The sequence below is a fragment of the Podarcis liolepis genome (assembly GCF_965112155.1).
Source record: "Podarcis liolepis genome assembly, chromosome: 1".
Lineage (NCBI taxonomy): Eukaryota > Metazoa > Chordata > Lepidosauria > Squamata > Lacertidae > Podarcis > Podarcis liolepis.
In genome coordinates, this window is record NC_139554.1 from 52,292,118 (window position 1) to 52,313,745 (window position 21,628).

At 42.5% G+C, this 21,628-nt stretch overlaps 1 long non-coding RNA gene across 1 annotated transcript; it reads left to right on the top strand.

Annotated features, from left to right (window-relative positions):
* Positions 1-332: 332 nt before the first annotated feature.
* On the top strand, positions 333-20,749 carry LOC310689130. The gene is made up of 3 exons (XR_014517350.1): positions 333-387; positions 16,436-16,535; positions 18,810-20,749. It is a non-coding gene; the product is annotated as an uncharacterized lncRNA (long non-coding RNA).
* The last annotated feature ends 879 nt before the right edge of the window (positions 20,750-21,628 follow it).

Sequence of the window (21,628 nt, forward strand, 5' to 3'; positions counted from 1 at the left end):
GTGCTTCGCAAGACGAAAAATTCGTTAGACGACAAAAATTGCAGAACGAATTAATTTCGTCTTGCGGGGCACCACTGTACTTATTTATTACAGGGATTTATATCATTCACACAATGAATCCTTTCAAGGCAGCTTACAAGTGACTTCAATGTATTTTTTCCAGCAACAACATCTTACCACCAGGCTGGGCAGGGATCCTTTTTCAGTCTGAGGGCCACATTCCCCCATGGGCAATATTCCAGAGAACACTTGCCAGTGGTGGGCGGGACCAGAAGCAAAAGTGGGTGGAGCAATAGCTGCAGCTCTTCGCTTTCTACAGTAGATGGCACTGTAACCTGAGGTTTCTAAAGTCTGAAGCTTCTACACCCCTGGCCCCTCTACATCCAGGTAAGCAAGAGGAATGATCAAAGCTCAAGGGAACATTCCAGCTATGCAAAAGCACTCAGGGAGCCCAGGGAGAGTCCTGAGGGCCAGCCAGAGAAAACTGGAGGGCCACATTTGGTCCTTGAGCCTGAGGTTCTCCACCTCACAGGGTCGTCGTGCAACTATAATAATAGACGTGTAATGCTTAGAACAACTGCAACCTCTATATATTGCTAAGTATTATCTTACAGGCCACTGTTTTAGGCAAGGTGCACTTCTGGATTTGATAAGTGGTTCTTATAAATGCTAGTGTGAGTTTACTGTGAAAGACTACTAAAGGGAAGTCAGGAAAATCTGTTCCTTCCATGATCACGCTATTTTCTTCTGTGAAAAGTCACAGTGCTTTGATCCATGCTGCTCTCTCTTTCTGAAACACAATATTGTAAATCCTTCACTTGAGACCAGACCTTTCAAACAACTTATCCACCAAGTAGCCAAGGGATTCTTAATTCATATGTGCAGCTCTTTGCAAGTCTGACCTGCTCTTTCCCTTTCCCTTAATAATGCAATAAGATCACCAGCTCTCGGTGTAGTTAAGATTTCTGTACTTTGAAGTGAAAACCTTATGTACCTTTTCAGGAGAGGGAAAAAAAGGAAAATAAAATGTAGTTATTAAAAAAGAAAAACTTTTATCTCACTCCTTGGCTGGCTATGAAGGAAACAGCTTTTGTGTGGGCTTTTGGCACTTGTTGTTGACTGATATCAGGTGCTGGACAAACCAAATAAAAATAAATGCTTCTGGCAAACTGCTGGAGGTTTGGATTTCTGGTGGAGTTTGGTTCAGACAAGTCTTCTCCCTAGTTCTCCCTAGTTCTCTTTCCTTTCCAACCTGAGGAGGGGGAAAAACTCCCACTAGACCTTGAATCAACAATTTGGTAGCATTTACATAGTGATCCATCCACTAGAGTTGGGAAGGATTCCGGAAACACTGTCAGATCTTGATGTTTGTGCTAATTATTGTGCCATTTGCGAGTAATTGCTTCTTTGTATCTGTAGGTGGACAGCTGGCCCCCCTGTGCATAGCTACGCACAGCCCTTCCTGAGCTCTTCAGGGGTCCAGGCACCTGCATCCTGCTTCCGTACAGGGGCCCAGATTGCTTCCGAACATCCTGTTGAAATTCATCACTCACTGTGATTGCCCCTAGTGTGTCCAACTAGAGTTTGTGCCAATTTAGTGATGGCTAATTTTCCAGGATTGCTCACTGTCCCGCTAATACGCATGGACTTCAAATTGGATGGCCTTTAAGCAAGTCACAAATGACCTTCAATGAGATCATTATAGCACAAATCCTGCTGGCTTGGCCAGGGGGAGGCTGCCTTTAGTCTCCCTGGTTATGCCCGTAGAACAACAGCATTCTGGCTTGAGTATCAGATGTGCTAAAATGTAGGAAGGATGCATAGGCAGATGTGCATTTTCACATACAGTGTATGGGCTATATTTAACCTGTTCTAGCATCCAGCTGAAGTCACAGTTTTCAGATTGTGCAGGAGAGTACATTGTTATCCGGAGGACCCAAAAACTCCTCTTTGCACAAATCTTGACTTGCTAAAGACATACTATAAGAGCAGCTACTAGAGCTAGCAGACAAAACAGCTTAGCCTGGCTTGCTCTTACGCCTTCAGTTGCAGCTGGGTGGGGGAGCAGATATCAGCAGCTGAAACTTTAAACAGCATAAACATCATGAGGAGTGGGATGAAAATTGTTTTATGCCATGCTTAACATGCATTCAATGCACACACAATTCTGAATCACAGAACATGTGCTGTAAGCTGAGCATTTGCAAGTTTTTCCAACTCTATACAAACACCCATTTCTGCACTTTGACAGTATGAAAGTACAGACTCGTCCTATTTGTATATTTTCATAAGTGAACACTGTGTGAATACAAAAAAGTTGTGTGATACACATTGTGTTGTGATACAAATACTAGTTTAATATTGACAGTGTATAATTAGGTCTAGGAATGCTCACATGGCTACTTACCTTATGGACATTAATCGTCATTCAGGCCCTGCTTGTGGGTTTCCCACAGGCATCTGGGTGGCTTGTCATGGCTAAAAATTGGCCACTGTTTCTTTAACGCTAAAAGAACTAAGTCAGCATGAGTCAGCAGCCTACAATGACTCATGCAACCTTTCACCAAATTGTACCTGTATATATAGAGTGGTCAATGTTAGTGTTGGGTATGGGTTGGTTGGCTGGTAGAAAGCTGGTTGCATTTGGTGTGTGTAAAAGCTGTCGGTCGTGGTTGGAGAAGAAGATTTTTTAAGAATAAAAGCAGCAACACTCTGCAAGAATACTCTTTCTCAAAGACTCTTTTGTGCCAACTAAGGTCTGAGGGCGTTTCCATGCGCTGCTCTGGTTCGCCAGAAGCGGCTTAGTCATGCTGGCCACATGACCCGGAAGCTGTATGCCGGCTCCCTCGGCCAATAAAGCGAGATGAGCGCCGCAACCCCAGAGTCGGCCACGATTGGATCTAATGGTCAGGGGTCCCTTTACCTTTTTAAGGTCTGAGAACTAAGCAAAGGAGTAAAAAGGAGGTCAGAACCTTTTCCTTTTCAAACACTGACATGGCCACTGTGAGAACAGGATGCTGGAACAGATGGGCCATTGGCCTGATCCAGCAGGGCTCATCTTAGGTCCTTGTGGATAAAAGGCAAAGATAGAATTTGTGCAATCAGCCACGTTTCAGAGCCAGTGTGTTTTCCTTCTTCTCACTAAAATAGATGATCTGAACAGAGAGCTGTTTTCAAGGGATGCAGTAGAAGGATATAGACTTAAAGGTCGGATCATACTGATAAGTTTCTTCACATGATTGCATACCCAGGTAAATGATCAGATGGAGGGAGACAAGTGTGAGCTGGAAGCCATATTCTCCATCACTTCTTGGCAAAGAAGAAGCCAGAGAAATGTCTGCCAGAAACACTACTGTGAGTGGGCTGTACATATAAGAAGTTGCATGTGCATCCCAGTTCACAGCGGTCTCTCTCTGTGCATGTGTGTTATTTACGTACACAAACATGTGGAGTAACCTGAGCATACAGCTCTAAGGGACTTACATGAGCTGGCCATGGCCAGAGTGGACAAGAGGACAGGAGGACTGGGGATCAGACTGGGGATAAAAGGCAACTTGCAAGCAATGAAGCAGGTGGTTAGCCAGAGGGAGAACTCCCACTAAGAAATGCTACCAAGAGCCTCATTCAAAATGGGAATAGAATGCATGCTTCTTCCTGATGGCCTGTCTCCAGTGCAGAGAATTAAACAAACAATCCATGATCATCCTGAAAGCTTTTTTTTTTTTTTTAATGAGCCACCTGTTTGCTCTTTGGATGTGTGATGAGGAAAAGCTTTTTTTCATCTCAGCTGCCTGATCTTTTAAAGGGAAGCATCACTTCATCATCATTTTCAGAGTCCAGTTAGAGATTCAACACAATCCTTTGCCGTCCCATGCTGAGACCTACTAAGTATTTTATGCAGCTTGTGCCACTGCCCCCCTCCCCCGCAAGTGAAGTAAATATACTCTGGCTATGATTTCTTGCAAGTCAAATCCTGTTAGAGCCTGAGAGAACCACAGGAGTTTTGCAGACACAATGGCTCTTAGTAAACAGCTTTGTGTGCCACCCAAGAACTGAAATAGATTAATTCAAGGCAGATACACCAGAATTTTAATCTGCGTGAATATTCCTACACAAAGGGGCAGTTTCTGGAATAGTGTTCACATCTTGTCAATATTTCAGAAGCAACATCCATACAGTGACTCATCATTATCATAGCATCCACAGAGCATTCAATCTTTATTATCTCGTTGTCAGGTTCAAGGAGTTTCACATTCTCCAGATATTAATAAATGCTGTTTATGGATATCTGCATAATTGTTTCATGTTTTTCTTTCATCTTCACCTCTCCACTGTGGCAGTAGATTGCCCAGCGTAATAATTTTAAATCCCATCCTTTAAAACCTTCACCCAATTATTTGTTAACTCTTTTGTCTTCTTTCTCCTCCTCAGTTACAACAAAGAGCCCTGACAAAGACTGACAAATATATAGTGGCATTCTTCTTCCTTGGCAATCACTCATAGCTGAGTAAAATTGTCTCCCATGAACACGGTCTTAACGGTGTGTCCATAGATGACTGTGGAGGCCAATTCTGGATCCACACATCCTTCCACAGTGGGGGCATAGGTTTCCGGGTGGGAGTTGATCATGGTGAGAGTTTGCCAAACGTGCCTTCTTCTTAGCTCATTTCTCCCTTTCGTCCTGAGTTTGAGCATCTTCAAAGTCCATGACAACTTTGGTCAAGGCTGTTCTCCAACTGGAGCGCTTGCAGGCCAGTGTTTCCCAGTTGTCTATGTTTATACTACATTTTTAAAGATTTGCCTTGAGAGAGTCTTTAAACCTCTTTTGTTGACCACCAGCATTACGTGTGAGGAATGTGTGTGGTTGCTCACGAAGATAACAGCCAGAACTCTGACCTGTCTTTTACAGGTTTTATTGAGTGCAAAAACTATGTACAGTGCAGAAGTCAAAAATCCAAAAAGTCCTCAATCACTAGCAGATTCCGGAAGTGGTTTCTTCCAGTTTGGCCTCCAGCACAAAAGCCCAGGAAAACCCCCTCTCCACCTCTTTTCCTTACATTTAATTCGCTGGCGAAAACTATGGAATGGAAGTGGCACTTCAAACTCCTTAGGAGCGGTGTCGTGGCTCATCTCAGCCTGAGTGAGCCTTTGCATCACCCCCTCTTCTCTCTCCATCTGTTTCTCCTGAGCCCTTGCCTTCACCAGACTCTGAGGAGGTGCAGCTGCTCAACAAAGGGGGAGGCTGTCTCTACATTCCTACCTCTCCCACCTCCCTTGATGGCAGTCCCCTGACATTACGCTTTCTATTCACCTTTGGTGGACATGCCCAAAGATTAAGGCTTTCTGGGAAATGATATATAATGAAATGAAAAAGGTATTTAAATATACCTTCCTTAAGAAACCAGAGGCCTTTCTCCTGGGCATTGTAGGCGAATTGGTGCCAAAGAAAGACAGAACATTCTTTATGTATGCTACAACAGCAGCAAGAATACTCATCGCAAAGCATTGGAAGACACAAGATCTACCCACCTTGGAAGAATGGCAGATGAAGGTGATTGACTATATGGGACTAGCAGAAATGACTGGGAGAATCCGGGACCAGGGGAAAGAGACGGCGGAAGAAGATTGGAAGAAATTTAAGAACTATCTCAAGAAACATTGTAAAATTAATGAGTGCTAGAACGATGTGGTTTTAGAAATTAAATGGAGTACAGCTGTAAAGATTAAGTTAAAAGAAAAGAAAGGTTGACAATTAGATAAAATTAAGGGTGAGGATTTGCTGAACTAAATATTTGAAATGGGAACGCAGAAAGGGGAGGTATGAGGAGGTCGGTGAAGTAAGTTTTAAGAAAATAAGGTTTGACATTATACTTGTTCTTTTTTTTGTTTGTGTTTGTGTGTATTGTTTTGTTTGATATAATTTGTAAAATCTTAATAAATATTTATTTTTTAAAAAAGACATTACGCTTTCTATTTCTAAGTTCGGAATAGAGTAGTTAGTCCAGAGATAGACAATGTGGTGCTCTCCACAGCTATAATAGATTGCAGTCCCAAGCCATGGAAAAGTTACGTAGTGTTGCCATTTCATTAAAGGGCTTACAAAAGCCTTTGATCTAATTTGCCAGAAAAATTATTGAGGATTAGTAGAAATCCCTTCACATAGTGCCCCCCCCAAAAAAACTAGACACCATTTGTAGGCAATTTGTATCATTTAGAGAACATAAAATAAGCTTTCCTCCGAATCCCTTTTCAGCAAAAATAATCCATGGGATGTTTGAAGTGTAGAGATCCATTCAAATCCTAATATTCAAGATATGTTGCCAGCTCAGTGCAGCAAAGCAGCACCTTTGTAGAAGAATAAGAGGGTATTTGTTCAGTGACAGGCTATTCTGAAAAAAAGAATTTAGACCTTGCAATGAAATAAACCTTTGCACCCTTTAAAAATAATGTTGGGCTGGATAGACCTATAGTCTTACCTGCCACCAGGGAGCTTCCAACTCAATACCAAACTATCAAATGGTGCCATTTTACTCTGTGTCTCTGTTGTGCAACTTGTTGCTGCTGGTAGGTAGCTGCTGCTGTTTTGGCTCTACCACACAAGCCAGGTGGCAGTGGAATATTATTGCCCTACCCCGGTCCATGTGGTGGAGCTGAACTTTCACAGCTGGGGAGACTGCTCACCATGAACCCTCAATATGCAGGGAGAGAGCCTCTCCACAGCAGAAGGTCAGCCCCAAGCCAAGGAGGGTGGCAGGGCTGGGCTCTCAGGACCAGCCTTGCACAATGGAGAATGTGTGAAGACAAAAAACCTTAGCAGGGCTTGTGTGAAACTGCAAATGATTAACTTTGGGCATTCAATCTTACTCATTTGGATTCTTCTTTGGTGATCACTCATAGCTGAGTAAGATTGTCTTCCATAAACACGGTTTTAACAATGAGTCCGTAAATGACTGTGGAGGCCAATTCTGGATCCACACGTCCTTCCACAGTGGGGACATTGGTTTCCGGGTGGGAGCTGATCATGGTGTGGAGTTGCCAAGCGTGCCTTCCTCCTAGAATGTTTCTCCCTTGTGTCCTGAGTTCGAGTGTCTTCAAAGCCCATGACACCTTTGGTAAAGGCTGTTCTCCAACTGGAGCGCTCACAGGCCAGTGTTTCTCAGACTCATTTGAATATTCACCCTGCGTCATTACAGCTGTAAACAAGCTTAGCCTGAGCAGATTACTCTCCTGACATCTGCTAAATTTATCTTTCATCTTCTTTTATACACCTGTTTAGTCCTTTCACTGTGATTTGATGGAAATGTTGTTAATTTGGATGTGAGTTCAAATCCCAGCTGCACTACAAATTAAGTAGCCTCAGGCAAGTTACTGTCTTTCAAACCTGTCTACAAATCTGCTCCATGGTTTCTAGTTCTATTTTGGAGAGTCAGACCGGAAAGGACATTTTTGTTGCTTAATTTCCCCTTTGTACGTCATTAGCTGCATCCCTCTCAGGGCTTGGAGGAAGAATGTTTTTACTTCTTCTTAGTCTGTGACTCGCTTTATTTAACAAACATTACTGCCTTACATTGTGAATGTATTACAACTTGATATCAGCTACGGACGGATACTTCTGTGTGTGCACAGATGCCAACAGATGCTGTTGTCTTACCAGGGCAATGTAGAACACAGTTGTATTAAAACAACACCCAAATCAGACACTGGGACAGTTGGAAAAGCAAGCTGCACTCCATGGCAACTGCTTAATAACAAACTCGGGTAATTGTAAACTTTTAATCAAATATAGAGAACCAGCTGCTTGAAACATTTGCGCATTCAACAAACCAGTGTCCCAAATCAGCAGACACGTTACACTTTAGGTTAGCGCATGAGCAAATCTATCCACTTTTGTGGAAAAGTGGTTGCAGGCTGCCTTTCTACCATGGGTTCTTTTCTAGTCCTCAAATATGCTTCTACCATGTTGGCTGCTATTGATCTGGGGCTAAGAGATGACATTGGGTTTAAAATGATGTGTTAGTTTTGTCAGGCAAGCAGATCTTAGTTTTGTAAGTCAGTGTTGGCCTTTCTGTCTGTTCTCTCATTCTCTGCTCTCGCTTTCCCCATGACAAGTCTTGATATGAATAGTAACAGGAACTGCAAGGAACATTATTTGCGATCTCCAATGGGCGATATCTCTCTCATGGTTACCTTGGCAGATTTTTCAGATTTACTTATGGAAGGCTCTGCCTATGTGGCAAGATATACAACAGGCAAACAGATGGAGCAATAGAAAAAACCAAGGGAGTAAATGTTATTTTGTATGAACTGAAACATAGTTTAATAGCCAGCAAATTCCCTGGACAATGAACATACCAAAGGGTTTGGATCAGTGGCCTGAGCTCATTCCTATTGGCTCCGCCCTCATACTGCATGCACTAGGTTCTGTGCGCAGGTTCCAAAGTGCTCTCTCTGCACTGTTTATACCCAGAAAGCAGGCTCCTGCACAGAGGTTTGCAGTGGGGGGAGCTATGCCCCTTTCCATTCATTATCCATGGGATGAAATTGACTGAACAAGGTGCAGCCCTCTGCAGAAATAATATGAAGGCAGCCTGCTGTGTCACACCCTCCAACATTTCAGGAGGGCAAAGCGGGATCACGCCCCCATCCCACCTGCCCAGTCTCCCTGATGTATGAAAGACAGACACTTTTAGTCAACTTAGAGCTTTAGAGTCTGTTCACAGCAGGAATCAAAGCCAGAAATGGTATAGGGAAGAGAAACTGAGAAAAATCCCATGTCTGCTTTGGGTTCCTGGACCCAGGACACTTGGGCGATATGCATAGGCGCCGACTCCATGGGGCCTGAGGGGGCCCGAGCCCCCTCAAAAATTCGTTTGGGGGGGCTCCACCCCCCCAATAATCTCGGGCGCCCCTCCAGCAGAGCGCCGCCGCCGGTTTGGACCACACCATGTTTCAGTGAAGGGGAGGAGGAAGAGGAAAAAAAGAGCTTTAGAAGGAGATCGCTCTGCACTCTCCTTCCCCCATCATCATCATCATCATCATCACACCCCACGGCCATCCCCTTTTCTCCTCCTCCAGCTACTGTCTCTCCTCCCCTTCTGTTTCCATTCGAAACGTCAAAGAAGAAATTGCTAGGTGGAAAACACGCACCACCATCTGACCCGACCGTGCAGCCAATCAGGAAGCCGCTCGGCATTTTTGTTTGTTTTAAACGGGTCTGCAGCTGAAGCCACTTCGCTTTCGGCCCGCTGCGCTGCCGGGGAACAGGCGCGCGTGGCGCAGAGGGAGCGGGTGGCTTCTTTTCGGCCCAAACCGGTCTCCGCCGGTGAAGGGGAGGGAAGGGAGGCGGGCCGAGAGCGGCCCTATCGGGGCAAGGCTGCGAGTAGCGGGCAGCCTGAACTGGAGAGCTCGCTTGCACGTATCCGCTGCGCGCATTTCCCCGTTGAGGGCGGCGCTTGGAAGGGAGATGTTGCTGCTGTCAGGCGAGCGGCAGACGCGGCGCAACAGCCCCCCTTTCACTTCCCCGGGTCGGATAAGAGTGAGATCTTCTCTTGGGGTGGGGGGCAGGGGTGCTAACTTGAATTAAACGTGGAGGGGGGGGAGAGCAGGAAAGTCCCGCTCCACATAACTGATCACAAGATGCAGCGCATGTACGCCATTTGAATGGCAATGCTCATCAACTTTGGGAGAGCCTCGCCACCTCAAATATGTTATGGGGGCGCAACAGGACTTCGGCCCCTAGAAGTTGGCTCCTTTGGGCAGGACCCCGGTATGGGCCCCCCTAATATTTTTTATAAGTCGACGCCCCTGGCGATATGCTAACTACACCAAGTTTTCTTTGTTTCACCAGTAAAATTTGGAACATGGCAGGTGGGAATCATGTGCCTTCTGCTCACCTCTGTGATACCGAACATCTAGACACACTTGTCTTATGCCATTTCAGTTTCACATCACCCAAAGCTGCAAATTATAGTCTGGCTCCTTACCCTGGCTCCTTACCCTGCTCCTTACAAAACTACAATTCCCACAATTCCCTAGGAATAAGCAATACCCATTACTTAGAGATGCACTTCGACATTTCAGTCCCTCTGCAGACAAAGGAGAACACAGTGTAACATGGAGGAGGACAATTATAAGTGAAAGGGGGTGGATGCCAAAGAGTTTGCACCTGTCACTAATTGTCAAACTTCTGTAATTTAGCACTAATTGTTTTTGCTAATAGTTTGATGTGATTTGATTATTTGCAAGTTATGTAATTACAGCACTTATACCTCCTTTGTTTAAAATGGTTTTTTGTGGAGGGGGGGGTAGAGTACATGCTGATGAGCAACACAATTTGTTCCTTTGCGACAAAACTTAATCAGAAAAAAATCCTGCTAAATATAAACTGGTGGATGGTTCTTAGACAATGCCTCTGTCATTCACTGTGCCAGAAAGAGATGTATGTAGGAAAGACAGACAGTTTTAGTTAACTCAGAGCTTCAGAGTCTGTTCACAGCAGGAATCAAAGCCAGAAATGGTATAGGGAAGAGAAACTGACAGAAAAACCCCATGTCTGCTTTGGGTTATCCTGTGAATCTTGAATCTTGCCTATGAAAAGGTGGCCTGGCTAGCTTACATTTTGCACTGGTATGTATGTTTTCACGTGTGTGCATTAGTTAGTGTTCCTGTTTTTTCTGGACACAATTCAAAGTTCAGCTTTTGACTTGGTGTGGGTGAATATATTTCTTTAGCTCTTGAACTTTTTCCACACCAGCAATAAAAAAAAAGTTTGAAATTTTGAACACTGCAAAGTGATCGTACAGTCTTAATATAATCATCGTCATCAAAATGACCACAAAATAGAATGAGAGAGAGAAAAAAAGGGTGAGAAAGAAAAATGCAGATATCAGTAACAAAACCAAACTATGTTAGTCTCATTGAAATTAAACAGATGCACTTTGATACATATTGTGAAAGAACTCCCAGCAGCACACGTGATTTCCCCCCTGTACATACCTTATTACCCCAGTATGCAGTAAAACGACATTTAAAGCACTATGCAGCTCAGGGCTAGGGCATCTGAAGCACCGCCTCTTCTCCAATGAATCTGCCCACACATCAGGAAATAATAAAATAGTTAAAGAACACCTCCTCTCAGTTACAAGCCCACATTTGATGGGAAGAAGGAATTGGCACCTTCCCGTTGCTGCACCCAGATTCTGGAACTCCCTTCCCTTATTGCCTTTCTGCAGTGAGCTTAAAGCTTTTCTTTCTGAAAAGACTTTTAATGCCTGACTTTACCACCCAGCCTTTGATGCTCTCTTGGGAAGCTTTATAATGGGGCTTTAATGATTCCCCTCCCCACTATCTTAACTTGTTTTTCTCTCTTGGCCTGCTGCTCTGTTTCATTATTGTGTGTATTTTTAATCTTTTTGTATGTTATGGCCCTTATTTCTAAGCCCTTCTTTATAAGGAAAGGCGGGGGTTTAAATAAAACATTAGACTGCGCCCTTAGAAAGCATTCCAAAGTGCCTATGCTAATAGATTTGTAGCAGAAAAAGACTCCCATTCCACAGGACTGCACATTTAACTCATCCCAGAGCATTCAGGGGTAGCTAACATAGACCCAATGAATCTGCCCCATGTTTTAAAGCAATTTTGCACTCTCTTGGGTCCCTCAGTTCAACCCCCTGGAATGCGGGAATCTCAACTAAAGCATCCATGACAGATGACCATCCAACCTCTGCTTAAAAACCTCCAAAAAAGGAGAGTTGACCACTTTCCAAGGAAGTCTGTTCCACTGTCAAACAGCTCTGTCAGAATGTTTTTCCTGATGTTTAGTCAGAATCTCCTTTCTTCTAGCTTGAAGCCATTGGTTTGAGTCCTTCCCTCAAGAGCAGGAGAAAACAAGCTTGTTCTCTCTTCCCTTGAGGGAATATTTTCATCTGAGATATATGAAGATGTCTATCACATCTCCTCTGTCTCCTCTTTTGTAGATCAAACATACCCAGCTCCTTCAAATGTTCCTCATAAGGCTTGGTTTCCAGACCCTTGATCATCTTGGTTACCATCCTCTGCACACATTCCATCTTGTCAACCTCCTATTTAAATTGTGGTACCCAGAACTGGACACAGGTGTGGTCTGACCAAGGCAGAATAAAGTGGTACTATTACTGCTCTTGGACGCTAGACTTCTGTTGATGCAGCCTAGAATAACGTTAGCTTTTTTTTTGCTGCTGCATCACACTGTTGACTCATGTTAAGCTTGTGGTCCACCATGTCTCCTAGATCCTTTTCACATGTACTGCTAGTAAGCCAGGTGTCCCCCATCTTATATTTATGCATCTGATTATTTCTTCCTAAGTGTAGAATCTTACATTTGTCCCTACTGGAATTCATTTTGTTATCTTGGGCCCAGTTCTCCAATCTGTTAAGGTCATCTTGAATCCCGATTCTGTCTTCTAATGTATGCATGTGTGTGTGGTGAAACAAATATTTTAGTATGTATTTCAATCTGTATTTAAATACAATTTTTAAAAAATATGTGGATTTGTAGAAAGATGGTTAAATGGACTTGCTAACAAAATTGTCAAGAACCAGAAATAGATTCATCTGTACAATCTTAGCCCCAAGTGACTTTTAAGTATTTATAGCATGTTTCTAACACTTTCAGTGGATATGATCCACGTTGGTAAGTGATAGAATATGTAGTGACTGAATAAGAACTTGGTGTAAACATTTATGGTGTTAAAACACTTGAAGCTGATGAAAGATCCTTAACTGCCATTCTGAGAAGATAGTGACATTAAAGCTTCCTCAGAGGGTTTAGATTATGTTAAACTGGAGCCAAACTTTTCCCACTGAGTTTTCAGCTTGGCTTCGGGAAGGCAGGAGAAACAGACTGACTCATCATGTGCATCAGCCTCATCTGGCTGGGGAACAATGAACACTGATGTCCTTTGGAGAAATAAACAAAGAAAAGCTGACAGGTCTCCACTGTGACAGGCAAGCTAGAGATGAAATTGTGGGCTGCACATACACCATACTTAATTTTCCATGACTGAAAGTTTCTTAATAGAATATTAATAATTTTTTTAGAAACACATGGTTTTGCCCAAAGAATCCTGGGAACTGTAGTTATATAAGGGTGCTTGGAATTGTAAATCTGTGAGGGGCAAGCTGAGGTTCCCAGGATTCTGTGATACATGTATGCAATGCAGCCTTGGTCTGGAAAGACAACAAAAGAAAGTTCCAACACACGCAGTGAATGTTCGGGACGGAAAAGTTGGAAGAAGTTGAAGTCCATGGGGTGGGAGGGTGGACAAGAGCAGGGTGGCCTCATCCCTCTTCCTCTCAGGGTCTGGCAGGGGCACTTGGCATTGGGAAGTCAGGTGAGCAATGCCTGGCTGGCTAGTACAGGTTCATCCATATCATGGGTCTATCTTGTGCCGAGGGGGACTTGCTAAAGCAACGTGACAAGGGATCTCAGGAATTCTGGCTTATAGTACTGGCTGAAGAAATGTGGTGTCCTACTGGTTGTATTTCATCTGGACTCTACTTCCTGAAGGTCATAACTTCGAATTCTATTCCTGTAAGAACATTCGCCAGAACCACTTTTTGTTTTGTCCTCACACTACAAATCATTCCTGTTGTTAAGTCCTCCTTATTTCAGCACAAGTTTTCTCATTCCTGGAAAGTGGTACACCACAGAGCCTCAGAATGAGTGAGGGAGTATGGAGGATACTGTATTTGACAAGGATGTCTAAGCAATTGTATATGCTGAGGAGGAAAAGAAATGGTGGCTTCGGAAGTGGCATCACTCTTGAGTCATGCCTCAATTGCCAGTTCTCCTGGAAGAAACAGTTTTCTTTAGCTGGGTCTTTGGTATTGATGGATTTGTTTCTGTGGTTTGTTGTGCAAACTGTTTCCCCCCTGTAGTGTCCTCATTTGTTGATAGTTTGACTGTGGATTTTATAAAACTTTGCTAGCTTTGCTAGCTAACTTTGAAGACATATCAGAGGGAAAGTGGTCTAGGAATATTAATGTAAATAAATGCTCAGAATAAGGGATTGGGGGAGAAATTCAGTTTTATTTGCATTTTAATGAGAAGCTGTCCAGTTTACACTTCTTGAACCGATATGCAAACCAAAACACCATTATCATTTAAAATGGGCACTTTTCTTGTTGTTTCTGTTTCAAACCCTTCAGATCGTGGACAGAGTGGAGTGTTTTGGAAAGTGGCAGAGGGACATCATGAAGTTTGTCTGGCAGGGCAAAAAGCCCCGAATAAAATTTAAAATACTAACAGACTCAAAGGAAAGAGGGGGATTTGCCCTGCCGGACTTAAGGTTGTACTATGAAGCTGCATCCTTCTGCTGGATGAAAGATTGGTTTTTGTTAGAAAACACTGATGTCCTAGATCTGGAAGGGTTTAACAATGCTTTTGGGTGGCATGCATACTTGTGGTACGACAAGGTAAAGTCTCATAAATTGTTTAAAAGCCATATTGTCAGGAAAGCTTTATTCATTGTCTGGACTAAATATAAGGACTTACTTGAAAATAAGACCCCGAGGTGGTTATCACCAATGGAGGCCAAGGCCATAAAACTACTTAACATGGAGAGTGGCTGGGTAAAATACTGTGAGATAATAGAAAGAGTTGGCGATACTTGGAGGTTGCAGAGTTTTGAAAAATTGAAAGGAAAGGTGCGAGACTGGTTTCACTATGCCCAAATCCTAGAGATCTTTAAAAAGGATAAAAAAATTGGTTTCCAGGTGGAAAAATCAAAACTAGAGTCAGAACTACTTGAACCTAAGACGAAGGTGCTTTCAAGAATGTATAACTTGTTGCTTAAATGGAACACTCAAGATGAGACAGTTAAATCAGCCATGATAAAATGGGCACAAGACATTGGGTACAACATTATGTTTGCAGACTGGGAAAGGTTATGGACCACCGGTATGAAATTCACGGCATGTAATGCCTTAAAAGAAAACATTATGAAAATGATATACAGGTGGTACATGACCCCAGTCAAACTTGCAAAGATATATCATCTGTCTGATAATAAATGTTGGAAATGTAAGGAGGCTGAAGGAACATTCTTTCACCTCTGGTGGACATGCCCAAGGGTGAAGGCCTTTTGGGAAATGATTTATAACGAGCTGAAAAAGGTATTTAAGTATACCTTCCATAAGAAACCAGAGGACTTCCTCCTGGGCATTGTAGGCCAGAGAGTGTCAAAGAAAGATAGAACTTTCTTCTTATATGCAACTACAGCAGCAAGAATTCTTATAGCCAAATATTGGAAGGCACAGGAGCTACCCACGCTGGAAGAGTGGCATACGCAACTGATGGACTACATGGAACTAGCCGAAATGACTGGCAGAATCCGAGACCTGGGAGAAGAGGCAGTGGAAGAGGATTGGAAAAAATTTAAGGACTATCTTCAAAAACATTATAAGTTATATGAATGTTGAGAATTTGCTAAGTTTTAGGAAAAACATGCTTCAGTATTGAGATTTGAAGATGATGGAAATTAAGTTATGACTGTAAAAAGTTTAAATTCTTAGAGTTTATAATTAGATGAAAGTACAAAAACACATGAAACAAGGTATCAATTTGCTGTTTATTTTTTATTGTAAAGAAAGCAGGGGATGGAAGACGTGGGGAAGTCCAGTTGATTATGACAAAAGATCTGGAAAAGTGAATTTTCTTTTATTTAATTTCTTTCTTTCTTTCTGTAAAATCGCTTTTGCTGTGTTATTGACGATGTATTCTGACCTTGGAAAAAAAGCAATAAAAAAATTATTATAAAAAATAAAATAAAAAAATAAAATAAAATAAAATGGGCACTTTTCTGAATCTTGCAATGCAGTTCTCCAACAAAGCAGTGTGTACAAAACAGCACAGGAAGATGCATAGTGAGGGTAATTGCTTGCAAAAATGTGTGCATTAGTCAAAGCTGCCTACAAAATTGTGTTCATTATGAGAAATTTGCACTCAAATGCTGTTGTATTTTGAGGAGTTTTTTTATTTAAAAAATGCAGATTGCTGAAGAAATGAGGTGAACTGAATTTATGGTTGAATAGGAGAAACTGAGCAGTGCTTTTCTACTAGGAAAAAAATGGTGACTTCTAAACTCTACCGGGGGCTCTCTGTTGCTGGCGTGTGTGTTTAGCCCTGTGCTTTGGATTTAGGGATCCAGCCAATTCTTTTACTATTTACCCCACAAGTGTGACCTATATATTATCCCCACCACCACAAACCTATTGAAACAAGGAAGCTGAAGTGGTGTTGATACATCCTAAGTTACTGATCTGGACCAAGGTGTTCCTCCCGAGAGCACCATTCTCCTCCTCTAAACATGGATGCCTCCCCTGCCACACATATTCCTCCTCCACCACCAAATCCTACAGCTTTAAAAATATTCTATTATTTATGTTTCCTTCACAGCCTGTACCAGATGCAGCTTCCAATTGGGAGGAAAACACAGCAGACCTTTTGAGATTGAAATGAGCTGACATAGTTCCGTGATTTGCCCAGGAAAATACAGGTGCCTGTTTCGATGATGCTAAATGAAGGCATAAAAACAGATCTAGATAATGCTGGGCTGAAGATCGTGCTGCAGATCGTGCCGCATGCGTGCCATGGAAAGAGGTGCTGTGATGATCTCTCTGCTCAGTACAGAGCACATGTACTAGCAAAATGCTGGTCATGAGGCCTCTTGTGGGAGGCTTCTCAGTTTAATAGTATGTAGTTTTGACACTCAGTCTATCACAGGATTTACTTCGCTCTTTTTTGCCCACCCTATTTTGCTCATCACCACAAGATTTGCAGTTGGTCATTAGGATGGGCAGTGAGGGAAGGGGGGGGGGTTACACAAATTCATGGATGGTGTGTCTATGGCTTCCCAGTCATGATAGCAATATGGAGTTGATATGGTTGATAGGCATTACATACCAGCTACTAGGAAACAGCAAGAGAGGACTATTCTCTAGGGAACAAGAGGCTGAATTAGCTGGGCCTTTGGTCAGATCCAGCTAGGCTCTCTAAGTTTTTACTGATGGTTCAGTGGTTGACTAAGCAGTATTGTGGCATTTGTTAGGAGCCCCTGGTCATCTCATCGACTATTGACCCATACACTACTAATCCACTGCCACCAACCAGGTCCTCCCCACTAAATCACTTAGTCTCAGTCAGGTTCTCAAGTTAACAAATTTATTTCAGACACAAACAAACTTTAACTGCATTCCAGACATTGTTACTCTTTACCTTCTTAGTCTTATTTTATCCTGTCTCTATCTCTTCTACCTCCCCTCACACAAGAACCCACAGCACCTACTGTCTCTTTATTTCCAACTGCCTGCCGACTGCTTTTCCAACTGCCTTTCCCAACCAACCAACCCACTAAAACCAACCAACTACCCACCAACAACCAACTCAAACTAAGCCCTTTTATATACAGGAAGGCTCTGCCTCCGGCTTTCCTATTGGTTTACATATTAACCCTTTCTCTCCCCCTGTGCAGACATTTTTCAAACAAACAGGCAAACACCACAAATATATTCTAGGTTGAACACTTGTTCTTTTCAGGGCCATCTTACTGAAGTGTAGGTGGGTTCCCACGAGGCAAGACACAGTGATAACAGCAAGAACCTTTATTGAACTACATAACTGGACAACAGGGGTAAAGCAACTGCTGATATACATTCCTGGAGGCCTGGGCCACTCCCACTCCCAACATGATTGGCTTTCTAAACTTCCAAGCTGCGAATCATAAGGCAGAGTTTAAGGGCCAATGGCAGAGGCCCAAATCCTGAAATGTTCTGTGATTGGATATCATGTATCGAATCAGAACACAGGGGCTCAGAATCCATAGTCCAGACACAAGCTCAGGCAAACACAGACCACTGAATACATAACACATACAGCTAATTTTTATATGGAAGGGCTATTTGCCAGTTGTTTTTAATCACATAGTATCAGTAGATGGAAACTACAGGAGGGAAGATTGCTGTTGTGCACAGCTCCTGCCTGTGTGTGTGCACAACAGCAATTTCCCCTCCTGTGGTTTCCATCAACCACAGGAGAGGATCTGGTTGGCCTCTGGGAGAACAACAGGAAGCAGGAATAGATGGTTCATTGGCTGATCCACCAGGTTTTCCTTACATTTTCATATATTACATGGGAAGTACATCCACTGATGTTATAAGTAGCCTGCTAAAGCCACCTTGCAAATGATTAGGCTTGTGCAATTAAACACATCATGCTAGCAACTGTTTGCAACGACAATGAGAGAGAATCATGGGTGGAAAGACCTTCAGTGTAAACAGTGAGAGCAGTGTCCTACAAATATGGTGTGAGAGAAGATCACTTGGGTGCAACGCGGCCTGTGCATCTAAATCTACTGGGTTTGGGATGGGGAAGATGAGGGAGCAAGAGCAGGCAGGCATGTGTTTTCTTTTTGAAATGGTATCATGCCCCAGTAATCCTCAGATAATATTCCAATGCTCTTGTAAATTGAATCGAGTGTATCCATGGGAACAAGAACAGAGAGAAAAAATTAAAGCTTCCAAGACGTTGCTTTGAGGTCGCCTCTATTTTGACGGGGGCAACAACAAAAAGAAGCAGTGAAAATTTGAAACAAAAGGGGAGAAAAAAGAAATATATTGGATGATTCAGTGTATTCTTTTAGCAGGCAGGAGTCACAAAGGAGATGAGTGTTTGACTTTCAGTCTTTTTAAGGACTTGGAAGCTGACTAGCAAGACATTTTTAGGCTGATGGTCTCAGGAGAAGTCATTGTTATGTTCCTTTCTCCAAAAACAGAGTTCTCTGAAATCAAAATACTAGTATCTGGGAACATGCCATGGCTTTTTGCCAGCAGCTGAAGAAGAATACCTAAAGGAGCGTCTCGACCCCCATCTTTCAGCCCGGACACTGAGATCCAGCCAGGATTTTTCCATCAGAGAAGGCATCAATTTCAATAGAAGAGACGTAAAACATGCTGCAGAAAATAGTGTAATTATTTACACAGCATTTGTGAAGTAATAAAAAAATATATACCGTATATAGCAGCAAATACTGTATGTATTTTGCTTGTGTGGTTTCTGTTCCTGACCTCGGATGAACAGACGAATTGTGGGAATTTCCATTCCCTATTCTGCCTCTGGTGGAATTCTCTGGCATCCCTAGTTACAATTGCTTAAAGTTTAAACCTTTGATTGATGATGATATACCGTAAATATCAAGATTGCAATCCCGAATAGTTAACCTTGTGTTCCACTGAAAACAGAGAATACTCGCTTTCTCTTTCAGTCTCTCTCTTTCTGTTGACAAGAAAAGGTTACCATGCGCTGACTCTGACTATCGTCATTCTCCTGTGGAGAGTGAATTCACACAGACTACATGCTTATCACTCAGTGACAGCAACATCAAGTGAATCCTGGCATTATGAAATATCCACCAGAGAGCTATCAGATCATTTCCCATTTTCAATGGTTGGTACATTACAGATTCAGCTGCCAGTCATCTAGTGATGATGAAGCAACAACTGATGGGCATGCATATGTCAATCAGCTCCACATTTTATTGCATAAGCATTCCTGTGCGGTTGGCATAGTTTTATTAATCCCATCTGGGGGTTTCATCTTTGACAGTTGTTCAAAGCATGTCACCATGAAAATCTGACTATAAGCTAACAACTTTCTTGTAAAGCTTTGCCTCGATGTAACAAAATACCAGAAAATGGTTGCCTGTCTTGTTGAATACCTGTGTGTGCACTCACTCATCGGCATTTATAAACAGGGTTGGAAACTTCTTATAAGGCTACATATGATGCCATCATGAGGGCGTATTGAAGTCTGCATTGTTGACTTTAGTATCCAGGAGGAGAAAGTGAGTGATGCACTTTTGGATAGTAACTGGAATCATGTTTTTTATTTGTTTGCTTTTTGCTGCCAAGGAGAGTCTGGGTTGTAAGGGTTTTTGTGTTATAAAGTGACTCAATACCACTCAGTATGAAGCAGTACAGAGTAAGATGCTACCTGGGTGGGAAATAGGGAATGGCTATGTTGATATTTGCATGTCAAACTGTATTGCCCCAGATAGAGGTGGGTGAATGAGCTGGTTGTATATTGAACTTAATGTTGATATGGATTGTTTATAGACCAGATGTTTGCTTCTTGACAAATGGCTGGCTAGTGACTAACTGTTTTATGAGTATGGCAGCTGGGAATGGCTGAGAGTGAGGGTTTGTGTGTGAAAGTGCTAAGGAGGTGCTGGTGAGATGTTACCGTACTTTATGAAGGGAAGGGGGGGTGCAGTTTCTGCCTCATATTTGTTTGGTTTTATTTAATTGGAGTGGACTGAGTTGCCAAAACTGTAAGTGTAATGTTTTAATGTATCATATATTTTGATGTTAGCTGCCCTGAGCCCGGTTCTGGTCAGGGAGTGCGGGATATAAATAAAATTTGTTGTTGTCGTTGTTGTTGTGTTTAGCCAGTAACAATGATTTCATAGGTGGGATTTTTATTGAATTTTCACATTTGATTTTTACCTCTAACTTTTTGACATTTAGGGGGATATTTTGGTTTTTTTGTTAAAGATTCTGCTGTAAATGTGGCTCTTTATTCTATTGTTGCATTTTATTTTTGTTCATATGTAATGTCCTGTTCAGACAGTCTGTGATACTGCATTTAATATTTTAAGTTATGCTGTAAACCACTTAGAGATTCTCCTCCTCTCCCAAAATAGAAAGTGCAAGAGAAATCAGCTAAATAAATGAATAATATAACATTCATCATGAATTTGCCATTCTGATAACAGGTTAAAAAAGCAATCCCATTATCTTCTGATCTTCTTATTCTCCTGACTGATTATGTTAAGGATTTCCACCCCTCCCCCCCACTCCCCAAAAAGAAAAGAAGAATATATTCCCATTCATTAATGGTCACTAAACTTCATAGCTGTTTTCTCTCTCTCTCCGTTTAATTATTTATTCATTGAAAATCCATTGGTTTGAGTTTTTTTGGCAGAGTTAATTAACTATCACACTAGGCAGCCCTTGCCACTTACTTGTCTCAATGCTTTGGGAAAAGATTAAAGATGTCAGTGAGGTTCACCCAGCAGGGACCTGAAGACAAACTCTGGGAGCTCATAAACTACTCACCCTCACATTGCTGAATGAGAAGGTTTACAAGCTTTGGAATTCTTGCTCCGCTTGGTCAAAATACAAGAGGGGGGAGAATTCTGCCCCCCCCCCCGCTACCTTTCTTCCATCATCCTGCTTCATCCTCCAAAGCTGCCTTTGCTGCTGCCACCACCACTCAAGACACACACCTTTTCTCATTTGACAGTAGAGGCCACAACAGGAAAGGAAAATCGGGAAGGGGTTCTTCCCACCCTTGTCATCCTGGCTAATAGCGTGGTGAAGCATGTGTTAAGGATATGAGTTTAATATGCAATGTTTGTATGCATTGTGCTTGAAAGATTGTGTCTGTAGATAAGTTTGTATTAGGCAAGAGAGGTTAAACTCTAGGTAAATGCAGCAAGGAAAGACTGGAGTAGGTTAATTGATGACTCATCACTGGAAACCTGCACAATTTCTGAAGGCAGGACAGTGAAAGCTGTTGATGGAGCCAGCGGCA